Here is a 19,315-nt window from a genome sequence, read left to right as displayed (position 1 = left end):
GGCATGACTACAATCAACATTGCCAAGACACTTCATCGTGATCATTACACAATCAAGAAGTATGTAGCTGATTCCCAGCACACACGTGTGCGTGCTGATAAGGAAAAATTGAGGACTCTTTCCAACAGGCAAATGCGTCAGGTTAAAAGAGCAGCTGCAAAAATGCCTTGTCATAGCAGCAGACAAGTTTTTGAAGCTGCTGGTGCCTCCAACGTCCCCCAAACAACGATGCAGGGTCCTTCAGAGGTTTGCAGCTGTGCGTAAGCCATCCTGTCGACCACCTCTATCCACTGCACACAAGCAGAAACGGCTCCAGTGGGCCAAACGATACATGAAGACTGACTTCCAAACTGTTTTGTTCACCGATGAGTGATGTGCAACGCTCGATGTTCCAGATGGATAGAGTGGAGGATGGCTGGTTGATGGACACCCCATGAAAACACGGCTAAGGCGCCAACAAGGAGGAGGTGGAGTAATGTTTTGGGCTGGAATCATGGGGAGAGAGATTGTCGGCCCCTTTAGGATCCCTGAAGGGGTAAAGATGAACTCCATAATCTATGTGGAGTTTCTAAATCAGCACTTCCTGCCATGGTTCAAGAGGAAGAACCGAACTTTCCGCAGCAAGATCATTTTCATGCATGATAATGCACCGTCTCATGCTGCAAATAACACATCTGCATCTCTGGCTGCTATGGGCATAAAAGAGGACAAACTTATGGTGTGGCCACTATCTTCCCCTGACCTCAACCCCATTGAGAAGCTCTGGAGCATCATTAAAAGGAGTGTCTATGATGGCGGGAGGCAGTTCACATCTAAGCAACAGCTCTGGGAGGGTATTCTGTCCACATGCAAAACAATTGAAGCACAAACCATCCAAAAACTGACAAATTCAATGGACGAGAGAGTTCAGAAGCTTCTTTTGAACAAGGGGTCCTATGTGCAAATGTAACATCACCTAGAATAAAGTTTTGACTTGAAAACTGTTTGATTTCATTTTGTAATAAGCTGATAATGCTTATTTCACAATTGACCATTTTTTGGTTCAAAATAAAAATAAAAAGGTTGAAAACTCTGCTGTGCATAATAATTTGGAACATGGATTTTGAGTGTTTTCTTATTTTTAAAAAATATACTGTTTTCATAGGCAGTTTGTTCAAAAACATTGCAATTATACTAGAATATTAGATGACTGGAAAATAACAATGACTGCAATTCATATAGGTAATTTAGAGAAAATATGAGGAAATATTTTTTGCATAATAATTTGGAACACAGTGTAGGTAAAATAAGTGTGTATCTGCCGACTTTTATGCCATTGTTATTCATAATATTAGTGCTCTATTCTACGAGTGCCAAAGAGAGACTATTAAGACCTTTCAGGTCCCTTAACTGTCCCTTATAAATTACATATGATGGGAGCAGAAATATAATAAATCCTTTAATGTAACATTTCTGTGTTTTAAGTTTAATTCTGCAGCTTTTAAAATGTAAATGTGCCAGGACTAGTCCTTCGAGGCGTTGTTTCTTCCAGACTAGTCCAGCCTCAGATTCTCTAATCAGGAATCCTGGTAAGGGATTGACATCCTCCATTCAATGTAATTCAAGCAGGACCACCAGAAATATCACATTATAGAGGATTTAGATTTTAAAGTGCAGCCGTCAATCCTATGTGAAAGATTTATTATTAACCCCTTCACCCCCAAGGGTGGTTTGCACGTTCATGACCGGGCCAATTTTTTCAATTCTGACCACTGTCCCTTTATGAGGTAATAACTCTGAAACGCTTCCATGGATCCCGGTGATTCTGACATTGTTTTCTCGTGACATATTGTACTTCATGTTAGTGGTAAAATTTCATTCATATAACTTACGTTTATTTGTGGAAAAAAACGGAAATTTGGCGAAAATTTTGAAAATTTCGCAATTTTCCAACTTTGAATTTTTGTGCCCTTAAATCACAGAGATACGGCACACAAAAAACTTAATAAGTAATGAGGCGTTAAGCATTATACAAAGAAGTAGTGGAACACAAATCGGACATGAGGAGAAAGACGCTATGAGATCAAACAGTCAACGAGATATGAGAAAACAACGCAAAGACACCAACGTAACAACGAGAGAAGAGGAGCCACGCCAGGAACTTCACATAAACACTGATAATGAAGAAATGGACTTGGACAAATCGGATCAGGAACATAACAACCGCTGAAAGATTTCACTCCCCGTTTCATGTCCCAGAAGAGGAGGTGGTCAATCAGTAGGGCGATCCAGAAAAGATGGGATGCGACGACCAGCGGAGAGACGAAATTTCGCCATTAATTTGCTAATTGAATTGATATTTTCACTCCCGCACGTACTCTCTTGTGTGTGGCTATCCGTTTCCTCTTGCTTCCTTTTCGCTGTCTGTTATCCTTCTAGTCCCCCCTGCGGGCTCTGTGTCCCCCCTCTTTTTTCTCTTTCCCTCTCCCTACCCTTTTTTCACATTATGCACATTCTTATTGTGGGTAAGAGTGACATGTGACCAAACAACCGGGGGAGGTTTGGGAGGGTAGACAGGGTACAACTGAAATTTGTTATAGTTACAGAAGATCACATGTGTAAGATATATTGCAGAGAGGTTGGTCATTCTTGTTTATAGGCGGGTCAGTTAAAAGGCTCTGTAGGGGAGGTGGGAAGGGGTTGTCGACGTTTGAGGGGTAGAAAAAAATGGAAGTCGAAAATGGGGAAAATAAGTGGAGGAGAAATGTGAGGGGAAGGGTGGGGAATTTGCTTTAAAAGAGGGTTTTTATATGTGGTTCCAAACTGAAAGAAGGTGGGAGATAATGACGAATGGGTCGCAAGCTCAGGTCCTCATATGGAGAAAATTATAAATTGAGATATAAAAACAGCGGAGGAGGAAACCCTCCCAGAGCTCAGATATGCCAAAGATAGTAACATGGAATGTGAAAGGCCTAAGATCCCCTAACAAGAGAAGCATGGTTCTGAGACATTTAAGAAGACTGAAGGCGGATATAGCCCTGCTTCAGGAAACACATTTGGGGGAGAGCGAAGCATTTAGGATGCATAAGATGTGGGTAGGTGCAGTGTTCAGTTCGGGGACCTCAACTAGAAAGGGGGGAGTAATGATCCTAATAAACAAATCACTTGCTCATTGAATAATACAAAAAGAAGGGGATGAGGAAGGGAGACTTTTACATCTCATCGAGGTATGCGAGGAAAAATTCAGCTTATACAATGTTTATGCACCTAATATATCTCAAAAAGATTTTTTTACAGAGTTACAAAACAGAATCCTGAGGGATGCAGAGCCCAATGTGATATTAGGAGGCGACTTCAATCAGGTTATGAGAGAGGGAGAAGATAGAAAGAGATCATCGTGTAGAGAGGGTAATACTGGGGAACGACAGGGAACAGGTAGGAATTATCTGGAAGATATGACTTCGCACCTACACATCAAAGACATTTGGAGAGTGTTACATTCGCAGGAGAGAGAATATACCCATTATTCACACGCTCAAAATTCATGGTCTAGAATAGATTTGATATTGGGGTCTGACAACATGATACAAAGGACACGGCGGGTGACCATAGAAGATATGGTCATATCAGACCACAGCCCAGTAGCGATAGAATTGTCAGAAAAATTTCAGAGGGGGCAGGATTTATGGCGCTTCCCCTCCTTTTTACTAAAAGATGGAGACTTTGGAAAACAACTCAAGGAATGATGGACAGAATATGCGTTGTTAAATACCGAACATAAACAGAACGCAAAATTATTCTGGGAAGCAGGGAAAGCGGTAATACGGGGAAGGATCATAGCCTACACGTTAAGGCTGAAGGGGAAGATCAGAGAGCAATATGTATTAGCGAGTAATGAGGTAAGGACTAGGTACACAGCTTTAAAAACTTGTCCAAACGATTCTAACAAACAGAAATGGGTAGAGGCCAAAAATAAATATGAGGAATGGGCGGAGAGGAGGGAGCAATTGGTATGGGGGCAAAGAGAAGTGGAATTGAACAGGTATGGTGATAAATCTGGCAAACTCCTGGCTAATCTAGCGAGAGGCATACGCGCGCAAACTCTAATAACAGCTTTAAAGGGGAAAAAAGGGGATATGGTAACTAATCCCAAAGACATTAATGGGATTTTGGGTACATACTTTGCAAAGTTATACAAAGACGAATCTGACAATCTCACGGGGGGGACGGAATGGCTAGAGAAAATAACATTGACCCCACTTACAGAGGAAGACAAATGCTTTCTAAATATGGACATCAAAGAGGATGAGGTACAGTCCTCAATAAGACACTTGGGAGCGCATAAAGCCCCCGGCCCGGATGGGATGAATGGGGAATTCTATAAAGATCTTAGATCGCAGGTAACACCCACCCTGACACGAATGTTTAACAACATATTGAAAGGGGAAAGCTTGTCAGAGGACATGAATACGGCTTATATCAAACTGCTCCCAAAAGGGGATAAAGATAAAGATTCACCCTTGGGATACCGGCCAATATCACTGATTAACCAGGATATCAAGATATTATCTAAGATACTTGCTGATCGCTTAGCGATGCTGTTACCAAAAATAATCACAAATCACCAGACAGGTTTTATCAAAGGTCGATCGGCAGTCACGAACGTGAGAAAAACTCTACTGATCCTAGACGCAATTAGAGCTAGGAAATTAGATCCACGTGCCGGCCCAGCCATGGTCACATTGGATGCAGAAAAAGCATTTGACAATGTGAGGTGGCCGTGGCTGGGTATGGTACTGGACAAAATGGGAATGCTGGGTCCATTCAGAGACTATTTAACGACCTTGTACAAAAACCCCAAAGCCAAAGTATACACACCGGGATTTTTGTATGACGCTTTCAAACTGTATAAAGGAACCTGTCAGGGATGCCCTTTATCGCCATTGTTATTTAACCTAGCGATAGAACCCCTTTCTAGGTTCCTTAACTCGCAAGATTCACATGAGGGGATTAGAGTAGGATCAATGATAGTTAAGTCTGCGCTTTTCGCTGACGATATTATCCTATACATGAATAACCCAAAAAGAGATTTGCCACGCCTATTAGGGGAAATCAAAAAATTCGGGGCTTTCTCTGGATTTAAATTAAACAGGGCAAAATGTGAAATATTGATGTTAAGGGAAGGGAAAGAAAGTCAGGGAAGAGATAACTTGGTAGGGATCCCGATAATGAAATCCTCACTAAAGTATTTGGGCATACAAATTGGGAGATCCCCACGTCAGGTATATGCGCTGAATTATAGACCCCTCATAGACAAAATTGAAAAAGAATTGGAGAGGTGGAAAGGGCTACCGCTGTCATTCTTGGGGAGATGCCATCTCTTGAAAATGGTGAGTTTTGCCAGACTGTCCCATGCAAACCATACCCCTTCTGATCAAACATGTAGATTGTAACAGAATTAACAGGGCTTTCTCAAAGTTTATTTGGGGGGGCAAAAAGCCGAGACTACGCGCCAGAATATTGATGAGTCATAAAGATAGAGGGGGGGTAGGTCTACCCAATGTGCGTGGTTATAATTTGGCTTGTCTGACACACCATATAATTGATTGGATAAAGGGCACATCGAGGTATTCAGATAACGCTCTGGAATCCCAACTGTGCAAACCGTGGGATAAAGTTTCGCTACTGCACGCTTCCTTGAGTGGGGTGCCGAGCGAAGTTAAGCACTCATTGATTTTTAGAGACACTCTCATGACCTGGAAGGCGGTGAGGAAGAAATTCAAATTGTCTTGGTCAATTTCTAAACACCTGAACATATGGGCACACACAGATTTCAAGTTAGGACGTGAGAATGCTTTGTTCGAGGAATGGAAGAGGAAGGGGGTGAGAAACGTGGGTGACCTGTTACATGAGACGGAAGGCAGGTGGTTGAAGGGGGCAGAGGTAATAGAGAAATTCAGTCTCAAAGAGTCTCAAATCCTCCAATATAACCAAGTGAAATTTCACATTATGGGAAAACTTCGGGAGGTGACCAAAGAAATAGGGACTAACGAATTTGACACAATGACCAAATGGGACATACAAGAAGTGAATATCTCAAAAATATATAGTTATGCAAGGGAAATCCTGTTACCATCAGGGTCAGACAAAATGTTTAGCTGTTGGACTCGAGAATTACACTCAGAGGACGTGATGGAATGTGTCTTGGAGGGCTGGGGAAGAGTAAGGAAACACATCATCTCCGAGAAATGGAGAGACAGCCACTTTCGAATTATGCACGGCCTAGTGCTTGGTTTTAACATTCCTCCTTCAGCAAATTGCCCAAACAGAAGAGAGAAATGCCCTAAATGTTAGAAAGAGAACTGACATGATCCATGGGATGTGGCACTGTCAGTATACACAGAATTTTTGGGCGATGGTACAGAGGCTCACCGAGGAAATTTGTGGGGTTAAGGTGAAACTTGAACCCATATGTTGGATACTGCACCATACGGGAAATAGAGGGAGGGAAGAGAGTGTTCCTAAATTATTTCATGTTATAGCATTACTGGCCAAACGATTGATCCTGAGGAACTGGCTAACGCAGACGCTCCCAGACGAAAAAGATATGATACTGGGCCTTAAAAAAGCATTGGACATTGATAAAAGAGAGGCGATGAGAAACAAAGACAGGGAAACAGCTAAATTCATGGGAAAATGGAGGAGGTTTATTGAGAACAAAAGACGAAAGGATAGAGGTAATGAACCCATTTATACACTCAAACTGGTATTTACTCGAGAGCATAGGGGGAACGTTGGGGAATCTGAAGGTCTGAAACTATGTCAATGAACACATGCCTGAAATGAGGAGGGGGGACCTGGGCTGCGCGTAAACATGATTTTAATTTCTTCATTATTTTGGGGATTTTGTTATTATGGGGATTCGATCACATACTGCCTTTATCTGTGAGATAATATGTAAGTTTACAGAAATGTTCAACTGTATGAAAAACTTGAAAATTTAATAAAAATGATTTTGGAAAAAAAAAAACTTAATAAGTAACATTTCCCACATGTTTACTTTACATCAGCACAATTTTGGAACCAACATTTTTTTTTGTTAGGAAGTTATAAGGGTTAAAAGTTGACCAGCGATTTCTCATTTTTGCAACACCATTTTATTTTTACGGACCACATCACATTTGAAGCCACTTTGAGGGGTCTATATGATAGAAAATACCCAAAAGTGACACCATTCTAAAAACTGCACCCATCAAGGTGCTCAAAACCACATTCAAGAAGTTTATTAACCCTTCAGGTGCTTCACAGGAATTTTTTGAATATTTAAAAAAAAAAATGAACATTTAACTTTATTTCACAAAAAAATAATTCAGGTTCAAGTTTTTTTATTTTACCAAGGGTAAAAGGAGAAATTGGACTGGAAAAGTTATTGTGCAATTTGTCCTGAATACGCTAATACCTGATATGTGGGCGGGAACCACTGTTTCGGTGCATGGCAGAGCTCAGAAGGGAAGGAGCGCCGTTTGACTTTTTCAGTGCAAAATTGGCTGGAATTCTGATCGACGGCCATGTCACGTTTGGAGAGCCCCTGATGTACCTAAACAGTGGAAACCCCCCACAAGTGACCCCATTTTGGAAACTAGACCCCCCAAGGAACTTATCTAAATATGTGGTGAGAACTTTGAACCCACAAGGGCTTCACAGAAATTTATAACGTACAGCGGTACAATTAAAAAATCATATTTTTTCCAAAAAAATTATCTTTTCACCCCCAATTTTTATTTTCCCAAGGGTAACCGAACCCTAAAAGTTATTGTGCAATTTGTGTTGAGTACGCTGATACTCCATATGTGGGTGTAAACGACTATTTGGGCGCATGGCAGAGCTCGGAAGGGAAGCAGTGCCATTTGACTTTTTTGGCTGGAATTGAGATCGGACACCATGTCGCGTTTGAAAAGGCCCTGATGTACCAAAACAGTGGAAACCTCCCACAAATGACACCATTTTGGAAACTAGACCCCCCAAGGAACTTTTCTAGATGTTTGCTGAGAACTTTGAACCCCCAAGGGCTTCACAGAAGTTTATAACGTACAGCCGTACAATTATAAAATCATATTTTTTCCACAAAAATGATCTCTTCACCCTCAATTCTTACTTTCCCAAGAGTAACAGGACCCTAAAAGTTATTGTGCAATTTGTCCTGAGTACGCTGATACCCCACATGTGGGGGTAAACCACTATTTGGGCGCATGACAGAGCTCGGAAGGGAAACCGCGCCATTTGACTTTTTTGGCTGGAATTGAGATCGGACACCATGTCGCATTTGGAAAGCCCCTGATGTACGTAAACAGTGGAATCCTCCCACAAGTGACCCCATTTTGGAAACTAGACCCTCTAAGGAACTTATCTAGATGTGTGGTGAGCACTTTGAACCCCCAAGGGCTTCACAGAAGTTTATAACGCCCGGGCGTGAAAATAAAAAAATCGTATTTTTTCCACAACCATGATCATTTAGTCCCCATTTTTTTATTTTCCCAAGGGTACCAGGGGAAAATGGACCCCAAAAGTTGTTGTCCAATTTGTCCTGAGTATCCTGATACCCCAAATGTGGGAGAAAACTACTGTATGGGCCCACGTCGGGGCTCGGAAGGGAAGTAGTGACGTTTTGGAATGCAGACTTTGATGGAATGGTCTGCGGGTGTCATGTTGCCTTTGGAGAGCCCCTAATATACCTAAACAGTGGAAACCCCCCCACAAATGATACCATTTTGGAAACTAGACCCCCCACGGAACTTATCTAGATGTGTGGTGAGCACTTTGAACCCCCATGGGCTTCACAGAAGTTTATAATGCCCGGGCGTGAAAATAATTTTTTTTTATTTTTTCCACAAACATGATCATTTAGTCCCCAATTTTTTTATTTTCCCAAGGGTACCAGGAGAAAATGGACCCCAAAAGTTGTCCAATTTGTCCTGAGTAGGCTGATACCCTATATGTCGGGGTAAAACACTTTGGGCGCATGGCAGAGCTTGGAAGGGAAGGAGCACCATTTGACTTTTTCAACGCAGAATTGGCTGGAATTGAGATCAGACGCCATGTTGCGTTTGGAGAGCACCTGATGTGCCCAAACAGTGGAAACCCCCCAATTCTAACTCCAACCCTAACCCCAACACACCCCTAACCATAATCTCAGCCCCAAACCTAGCCCCAACCCTAGCCGTAACCCTAGCCCTAACCCTAATGGGAAAATGGAAATAAATACATTTTTTTAATTTTCCCTAACTAAGGGGGTGATAACGGGGGGTTTGATTTACTATTTATGGTGGTTTTTATTTTTGGCAGCTGTCGCACGCTAAAAGACGCTTTTCATTGTAAAAATAGTTTTTGCATCACCACATATTGAGAGCTATAATTTTTCCGTATTTTGACCCACTGAGTCATGTGAGGTCTTATTTTTTGTGGGACGAGTTGACGTTTTTATTGGTATCATGTTCGGGCACGTGACATTTTTTGATCGCTTTTTATTCCGATTTTTGGGACGCAGAATGAACAAAAACCAGCGTTTCATGAATTTCTTTTGGGGGGTGCGTTTACACCGTTCCGCAAAATTGATAAAGCAGTTTTATTCTTCGGGTCAGTACGGTTACAGCGATACCTCATTTGTCATTTTTTTATGTTTTGGCGCTTTTATGCAATAAAAACAATTTTATATAAAAAATAATTATTTTTGCATCACTTTATTCTGCGAGCTATAACTTTTTTATTTTTTCTCTGATGATGCTGTGTGGCAGCTTGTTTTTTGCGGGACAAGATGACATTTTCAGCGGTACCAGGGATATTTATATGCGTCTTTTTGATCGCGCGTTATTGCACTTTTTGTTCGGCGGTATGATAATAAATCATTATTTTTTGCTTCGTTTTTTATTTTTATTTTTTAAGGGGTTCGCTAAAGGGGTTAACTAATGGGACAGTTTTATAGGGCAGGTCATTACGGACGCGGCGATACCAAATATGTGTACTTTTATTATTTTCTTTTATTTCCAAAAAATGAATTTATTAGGGAATATTTTTTTTTTAATTTATTTAGGAATTTTTTAAAAATTATTTTTACACTTTTTTTTTTTTTTTTTTTTACTTTATTAGTTTGTCCCAGGGGGGACATCACTGTCCTGTGACAGATCGCTGATCTGTCACACCACAGATCACTGTGACAGATCAGCAATCTGTCACAGGCAGTGCAGAAGGCTTCTTCATGCCTGAGCTTTGCAGGCACTGAGGAAGCCAGCTCCCTGCAGGCCCCCCGAAGGTCCCCGTCGCCATCTTGGATCCGGGGGCCTGCAGGGAAAGAGCCCCCCGCAGCAGCGCTGCACATTGCGCTGCTGTGGGGGGCTCAGGGAAGCACGGAGGGAGTCCCCTCCCTGCCGATGCTTCCCTTTAGCCCTCGGTACACCGCGATCATGTTTGATCGCGGTGTGCAAGGGGTTAACGTGTCGGGGGCTGTCCGTGACCGCCCCTGACACATAGTGCCGGGTGTCAGCTGTGATAATCAGCTGACACCCGGCTGCGATCAGCGGCACTCACCACGTGGGTGCCGCTGATCGCGCTAGACGTACTATCCCGTCCATGGGCATAGGGGCCTAGGTCCCATGGACAGGATAGTACGTCTGATGTCAGAAAGGGGTTAAAGGAAACTGCACCCCAAGCCCCTGACTGACATTTCCTCTGCATTGGGGCCAACTGTCAGTGAGAGCTAAGGACACTGTTACAGCCACAGCTCTGTATACTCAGAGCGGTGACCATATATCGGTGTCTGGACGACACATCCGGGCAGGACTCGTATACTGTACAGTAGACGAGGAGGCAGAAAACAAAGCAACAGCTTTATTGAAAGACAGAGGATTACAGGTGCACCTCACAAAATTAGAATATCATCAAAAAGTTTATTTATTTCAGTTCTTCAATCCAAAAAGTAAAACTCATATTAGTCTTCACAGAGTGATCTATTTCAAGTGTTTATTTCTGTTAATGTTGATGATTATGTCTCACATCCAATGAAAACCCAAAAGTTATCTCAGTAAATTAGAACACTGTATAACACCAGGTTGAAAAAATTATTTTAAAATCCAAAATGTTGGCCTACTGAAATATATGTTCAGTAAATGCACTCAGTACTTGGCCGGGGCTCCTTTTGCATCAATTACTGCATCAATGCGGCATGGCATGGAGGTGATCAGTCTGTGGCACTGCTGAGGTGTTATGGGAGCCCAGGTTGCTTTGATAGCAGCCTTCAGCTCATCTGCATTGTTGGGTCTGGTGTCTATCATCTTCCTCTTGACAATACCCCATAGATTCTCTATGAATTTACTTGCCAATCAAGCACAGTGATACTGTTGTTTTTAAACCAGGTATTGGTACTTTTGGCAGTGTGGACAGGTGCCAAGTCCTGCTGGAGAATTAAATTTCTTTCTCCAAAAAGCTTGTTGGCAGAGGGAAGCATGAAGTGCTTTAAAATTTTCTGGTAGACGGCTGCGCTGACTTTGGTCTTGATAAAACACAGTGTACCTATACCAGCAGATGACATGGCTCCCCAAACCATCACTGACTGTGGAAACTTCAAACTAGATGTTAAGCAGCTTGGATTGTGTGCCTCTCCACTCTTGTTCCAGACTCTGGGACCTTGATTTCCAAGGTCTAGTGTGAAGTATCCACAATCAATGATGGTTTCAGGAGCCATGTCATCTGCTGGTGTAGGTCCCTCTCCTGAAATGACACTTCCTGCTTCTTGTTCAAACCAACACAGAGAAAGCTGCTTTTGAGAAAGGACTAGTCCAAGTGCACACAAATCAAAGAGGAGTATTGTTTCTAAAAGTCACAGTGTAAAGTCACAGTGTAATTCAGTTCTTAGCAAGGTCTGAACTCGTACACTGAACCAGCTTCGGAACCGCCTCCCGTGACTACTTCATATTTTGGGCACCTTAAGGGAGTATTCCGTTTTCAGGAAAGTTTTGTCTCCTGGCACTAAAACCCCCCAAACGAACAAACAAACTGCACTTTACTCACCCTTCCCAGGTCCAGTGCTGTGCCTCCACCGTTGCTCCTAGTATCTGTTGCATTCATAGTTCAGCGGTTCGGGTCTAGAATAGAGATGAGCGAATATCTATGGCTCCCTCCTTATTCGGCAAGCTATAGCGCTTACTGCAGAAGTTGCAGCGGGTGTCCGGCTACCTGGAGCACTCCGATAATCAGGTGTCAGGTGCTGCAGTTGCATGTGTCGCGGCTGAGTGACAGTCACAAAAAACAGGCTCTCCATGCATGTGTTGTGACTGTCACACAGCCGCGACACATGCAGCTGCTGCGCCGATCACCTGATTATCGGAGCGCTCCAGGTATCTGGTTTCCCGCTGCAGCTTTTTCGGCAAGCACAATAGCTTGCCGAATAAAGAGGGAGCGGAAGATATTCGCTCATGTCTAGTCTAGAAGACAACACAAGCCACCGAGCTCAGTGATTGGCTGCTAATTGTCATGAGGCTTCACCATTGCAAACAACAATGAGAATCTCAAGCAGGTGCAAAGAATCAACGCTTGGGCAAGGAGGGAAAGTAAAGCACAGTGTTTTTATCTTTTTGACTAAAAAAACCTGGAGACACAACTCTCCTGAAAACATAAAACCCCTTTGTGGAAAAAAAATAAAACATTTTTGGCTACAGATTTTAAGAGCCAGTTATTGTTTTCAGTCAATTTAGCATGTGAATTTTTTTTTATTTGCAGGACAAGTTACGGTATTATTTTTATTTCAGCTATTTTGGGGGCACATATGACCTATTATTCATTTACTTTCATTAGCTCTTTAGCATATTTTCAGACACAGCGTTTTTGAGAAAAAAATTTCAACAGCCAAAATCTGCTTTCTTGGCGGCAAAAAATTGGCATTCAAAACTCAGATTTTGCTGCATTTTTGTTCCATCGTTGCTTTCTATTGGTGAAAAAAACGACCCAAAAAAACCCCACAACAAAAATAAGCTTGGGCATGAGATTTTGAAATCTCATAGCTTTTGCTTGTATTTGCTTGTACTCTAAACCGCAGCTTCTTTTCTTCAAAGAAAAAAAACGCAACAAAAACTGTGTGAGCAGAGCCTTATAGCAAATACAGTTGTGGCCAAAAGTATTGACACCCCTGCAATTCTGTCAGATAATACTCAGTTTCTTCCTGAAAATGATTGCAAACACAAATTCTTTGGTATTATTATCTTCATTTAATTTGTCTTAAATGAAAAAACACAAAAAGAATTGTCCTAAAGCCAAATTGGATATAATTCCACACCAAACATAAAAAAGAGGGTGGACAAAAGTATTGGCACTGTTCGAAAAATCATGTGATGCTTCTCTAATTTGCGTAATCAACAGCACCTGTAACTTACCTGTGGCACCTAACAGGTGTTGGCAATAACTAAATCACACTTGCAGCCAGTTGACATGGATTAAAGTTGACTCAACCTCTGTCCTGTGTCCTTGTGTGTACCACATTGAGCATGGAGAAAAGAAAGAAGACCAAAGAACTGTCTGAGGACTTGAGAAACCAAATTGTGAGGAAGCATGAGCAATCTCAAGGCTACAAGTCCATCTCCAAAGACCTGAATGTTCCTGTGTCTACCGTGCGCAGTGTCATCAAGAAGTTTAAAGCCCATGGCACTGTGGCTAACCTCCCTAGATGTGGACGGAAAAGAAAAATTGACAAGAGATTTCAACGCAAGATTGTGCGAATGTTGGATAAAGAACCTCGACTAACATCCAAACAAGTTCAAGCTGCCCTGCAGTCCGAGGGTACAACAGTGTCAACCCGTACTATCCGTCGGCATCTGAATGAAAAGGGACTGTATGGTAGGAGACCCAGGAAGACCCCACTTCTTACCCCGAGACATAAAAAAGCCAGGCTGGAGTTTGCCAAAACTTACCTGAAAAAGCCTAAAACGTTTTGGAAGAATGTTCTGGTCAGATGAGACAAAAGTAGAGCTTTTTGGGCAAAGGCATCAACAAAGAGTTTACAGGAGAAAAAAAAAGGCATTCAAAGAAAAGAACACGGTCCCTACAGTCAAACATGGTGGAGGTTCCCTGATGTTTTGGGGTTGCTTTGCTGCCTCTGGCACTGGACTGCTTGACCATGTGCATGGCATTATGAAGTCAGAAGACTACCAACAAATTTTGCAGCATAATGTAGGGCCCAGTGTGAGAAAGCTGGGTCTCCCTCAGAGGTCATGGGTCTTCCAGCAGGACAATGACCCAAAACACACTTCAAAAAGCACTAGAAAATGGTTTGAGAGAAAGCACTGGAGACTTCTAAGGTGGCCAGCAATGAGTCCAGACCTGAATCCCAACACCTGTGGAGAGATCTAAAAATGGCAGTTTGGAGAAGGCACCCTTCGAATATCAGGGACCTGGAGCAGTTTGCCAAAGAAGAATGGTCTAAAATTCCAGCAGAGCATTGTAAGAAACTCATTGATGGTTACCGGAAGCGGTTGGTCGCAGTTATTTTGGCTAAAGGTTGTGCAACCAAGTATTAGGCTGAGGGTGCCAATACTTTTGTCTGGCCCATTTTTGGAGTTTTGTGTGAAATGATCAATGTTTTGCTTTTTGCTTCATTCTCTTTTGTGTTTTTTCATTTAAGACAAATTAAATGAAGATAATAATACCAAAGAATTTGTGTTTGCAATCATTTTCAGGAAGAAACTGAATATTATCTGACAGAATTGCAGGGGTGTCAATAATTTTGGCCATAACTGTAATTGGGGGAGGAGAGAGGGCAGGAATGTCATGCACAGTTTAATAATGTTGATGCCATAAAATGTATATGATTGTGGAGATTGATTTGGAGTCAGTGTCTGAACAAGTATTCAGAAGAGTTGAATTTAGAAGATATTTATCAAATCCAAATAAAAAAACACATAAAAAACCTGTTTTTAACCCCTTCAGAATTGTGCAATTTTGCACTTGTTTTTCTTTCACTTCTTCATTTCAGTTGTGATCCTTACACATTATACTCATAGCCAACCAAATGTACACAATACCACAACTCTGCTTGTCGTTGCCTGGGGTTTATAATGTCCTGCACAAGAAAAAAAACTATCATTACTAATCTTGCTGCCACAATGCTCATTGTCCAGGCGAAGATCGATACTATGCACTGCTTAGTTTTAGAGAAATTTACTTTTCCAGTTCACCAATCCTGACAGCACCATGGAGGAGCATGGAGGACGTTCCCATCTCCACCCGTCAGTGTTTTTCCTGTCCCACTGGGGATAGGAACGACGAGAGGAAGCTCCTATCCAAGGCCGTACCTGGCAGATCGGCATGGATCGGGGGGCCCAGCCTTTACCTTCCTGCTGCCAAGAGATCTGCGGCTGACACCCTCTGATGAGGGGTCCCTCAGCCTACCTCAGTGCAGCGCTGCTCCTGAGTTGCGAGCCCCTTCCCCCTGCCTGGGGGCTCTCGGCTTGGACGTCTGCCTCTTGGCATGCTGCAAGCCCTGTGGGCACACTTCTGGCAGCATCATCCAGCCTGCGTTCTACGGCGGCATCATCTCTGCAGGCCGGGCAGAGAACATCCAGGTCACGGCCCGGGGACGTGCGTTACAGCGTGCGTTCCACGATGGAATGCAGGAAGAGTACCCAACGAGGATCTACACCAAGCATTTGTGTTGTATAAATAGGGTCACTGTGTGTGTGGGGTGCCCTACTGTAAGCTGGGACTGCATACCAGTAAATCTGACATGCAGGATCTCACTAAGACAGACATTGGCTTGAGCAAAACGCAAAACCAGGGGCATGTGAGTAAGCTACAAAAGCAACAACCACTTTAGCCCTTACACTACACTTCGAAACACATGGCATATACTCTGTATTCTAGGTGTCTCTGCAACTACAAAGAAGGATAACAAAGTCAGGGAGAATTAAAAAGTGTGCTATCTGTAGCGCTAAACTCCCATTGACCTGGCAGAAACACCGACGTGGTCCCTGCACTTCAAAGATTATCAGAGAGGAACAGACTTCTTTGCTGTCTGACATGAGGTCCATAATTATTTTCACTAAAGGGTTGAAACAAAAGCGCAATAGGGTCTTATCCGGGTAAAATGTACAAATACTGAAAGTATTAAACTCACCTTCTCAAAGAGAAAATAAAGCTTGTATAGTATGTCAGCCTGCTGCACGTCCAACGGTCCACAGCGGAACCGTACCACAGTTCAATAACCAAGGGTTATTGAATCTGTCTGGCAGCGCACTCTAAGTCCAAGAATTTATTCCTTATTGAAATGAGGTCCATAATTAGGAGGTCCAGGCATCCGTCTCCGGGATAGTGTACTCTCATACTTCACAGTCCGAATCTCAGAGAGGGTCCCGTAAAATTTCAAGGGAGACGGAAATGTCCTCTGAAGACGAGATGTCAGATGAATCTGATCAGGAGGAAGGTGAAGTCTACTGACCCAACAGAGGGAGGGAAGAGGTATCTCTTTTCCTCTGAGGACACAGATGAACTCCGTGTGGTACGAGATATTATGCAGGTGGAGGAAACCCAAAAACCCCTCTCTGTACAGGATGATATGTTTGGGGGGGTCATGACCCCAGAGAAGTAAAGTGTTCCCAGTCAATGCCCACATGTCACGGGGCAGTAGTGGGAAAACAGGAGACGTGGACTCTGGGCCCCTGAACTGCCCCTCAGGCTAAGGGGGCCCTGACTCCTTAACTTGGGGTTACACTTGATGGTAGTGAGGCCCAAGTCCCCGACCTGTTCCTATCTCCTGTTTAGTCCTGAGCTAAACCCCAACCCCCTCCCCAGGAGGTGAGACAGGGAAAACGTGTACTGCACCAAATATCAAACAAGGAAAAATACGACAGACACCTAAGGGTAAAATAAACTAAAAAAACAAGACTTAGCTTCTATCTGCTGCTAATGCTCCGAGCAGCAGAGTAAGGCACCAGAACAAGGGGATAGCTGGAGCTCTACTGCAACATAGCCTGCTCCTGAGTCCAGCTTGGTTGGTCTCCAAATGAATAATATCACCAACAGTGAGTGCAGCACCTGATGACCCTTTATAGGAAGGAGGGAGTGGTCACACCTGCTGACTGACATGTAACACCAGCGGCCACCGGGGGGGAAAACCCAGCAGCAGACTCACTAAACTTGTAGTAACACCAGCGGCCACCGGGGCAAAAACCCATATTAACCTCCGAGGACCAGAAAGGAAAAAGGTTTATATACGAGAGTCCAGACTCTGACACAGATCCAAAAATGGATTATGACACCACATTCGTTCTATGATCATGGAGGAATGGGAGGATGCGGAGAAAAGGCTAGTCATCCCAAGAGACTTTAAGCTCCACCTACCCTTCAAACCAGAGGACATCAAAGCCTGGGAAGACATCTCCAAGAAGCAAAGAGAACTTTCATCCCATTTGAGGATTCCTCCAGCTTGAAAAAGCCCATGGACCGGAAGGCGGATGGTCTCCTAAAGAGGACCTGGGAAACCTCTGCAGCCATAATCCGAGCCAACATCGCGGCAACCTCAGTGGCTCGGTCCATGCACTTATGGGTTAATGATTTAGAGAAACATTTGAGATCTAAGACTCCTAAGGACACTAACCTAAAATCCCTTCCCCTCTTAAAACTGGCAACCGGCTTTATGGCTGACACATCTGCAGAAACAGTACAATTCGCAACCAGGAATGGGTCTTTGTCCAATGCTGCCCAAAGGGCTATCTGGTTAAAAACTTGGTCGGGTGTTGTGAGTTCATTTTTCCCTTCACCGTTGAGGTCTGATGAACTCCCTCCTCTGGTGAAGGTAGTGAGGCTGATTACCAAACACCTGGGCAGCTAGATGATGACTGGGTGGCTGGAATTGAGGACTGGAAATAAGGCAGCCGACGCCCTTCTGCCTTGCTGGTGATCCTGCTGGATTCTTGGAGACCAGTCTGATTCCTGCGTCTCAAAGCTAAGATTTTCTGCTCTGCTTTGTACACTTCAGTTTTGTTTTTGTTTTGCCTTGTTTTTTGGGAGTTCTGCCATCCCTGGCCAGGGGTGAGCTGAATTCCATTTTTGTCTCTGATCTGTTGATCTTTTGCTCTGTCTTCAGAATATACCTGAGTGCTGATATAGTCTTTTGAAGCCTAGCGACTTCAGGGCCTGTTTTTCCTATCAGTCGGTTGGCACATTTTGGATAGGGTTTTTGCGGATAGCAGACAGCGGCTTTCCTATCCTGTCCTATTTAGTTAGCTTGGGCACTATCATTTGCTCAACCTATCTTTTTATCTGTGTTAGTGTTTTCATCTTGCTTCACCGTCATTATATGTTGGGGGCTGCCTATTGCTTTGGGGGTCTGCTCTGGGGCAGTTTAGTTTTTCCCCTTTCTGTCTTTAGGCTATGTAGTTCTCCGGCTGTGATCGAGGGGTCTAGGGCACCGTAGGAACCCCCCCACGGCTACTGCTAGTTGTTGTGGATAGGTTTAGGGGTCTGCAATCCGATAGCTGCCAACCTCTCTGGTTTTTCTGGACTTAGCTAGTATTTTGTTTTTTCCTCCTTCGGTGACTCATCATAACAGTTGGGGGACACGCAGTCAAAAAATAAGCTCTGTTCCATTCCCTTCTCAGGTAATAAGTTGTTTGGGCCTGCTCTGGATGACATTCTGGAAAAGGCTTCAAACAAAAAGAATGGGTTCCCTGAGGAGAAACCAAAGAAATACCAGTCCTTTCGTGGGCCCCAGCCTAGCCAGAAGTCAGGCTATAAGGGGAAAGGGAAATTGGGCAGATGGAGTTACCCCAAGGGAGGGAGGAGTAAGAACTCCATTTTTGGTACTGGCTCAGGCAGAAAGGGACGCCATGAGAGTAGGGGGACAGCTAGGACGGTTCCTGGGGAGCTGGCAGGAGATCTCAGAATCAATGGATCTTACAAATAGTCTATCAAGGCTACAAGATAGAGTTCTCCTATCTACCCCCAGAGAGGTTTATAATAACGATAATAATGAACTCCCGCCTTCACTCAGCCACTTCCCCCATGTGGACAGACATTCAGGATTTACTAACAATTGGGGCAATAGTCCCGTTCCCCGAGCAGGAAAAGGGCAGGGGCCTTTATTCCAACCTCTTCTCAGGAAAGAAACCCTCAGTAGAGAGCAGAACAATAATAAACCTCAAGCTATTAAACAAGAAATTCAAGATTGAATCCATCAAATCTATAATTCCTCTTATAGACAGAAATATGGTGATTGGTGATGTGTACACTAGATTTAAAGAATGTGTACTATCACGTTCCAGTCCATGCTTCTTATCAGAAATTACTAAGGTTTGCTGTG

Source organism: Dendrobates tinctorius, unplaced genomic scaffold, assembly GCF_039654945.1.
Source record: "Dendrobates tinctorius isolate UK_male_01 unplaced genomic scaffold, ASM3965494v1 ptg000155l, whole genome shotgun sequence".
In the NCBI taxonomy this organism is placed as follows: domain Eukaryota; kingdom Metazoa; phylum Chordata; class Amphibia; order Anura; family Dendrobatidae; genus Dendrobates; species Dendrobates tinctorius.
The sequence above is the reverse complement of the archived record's forward strand: the minus strand, read 5'-3'. Positions refer to the sequence as shown.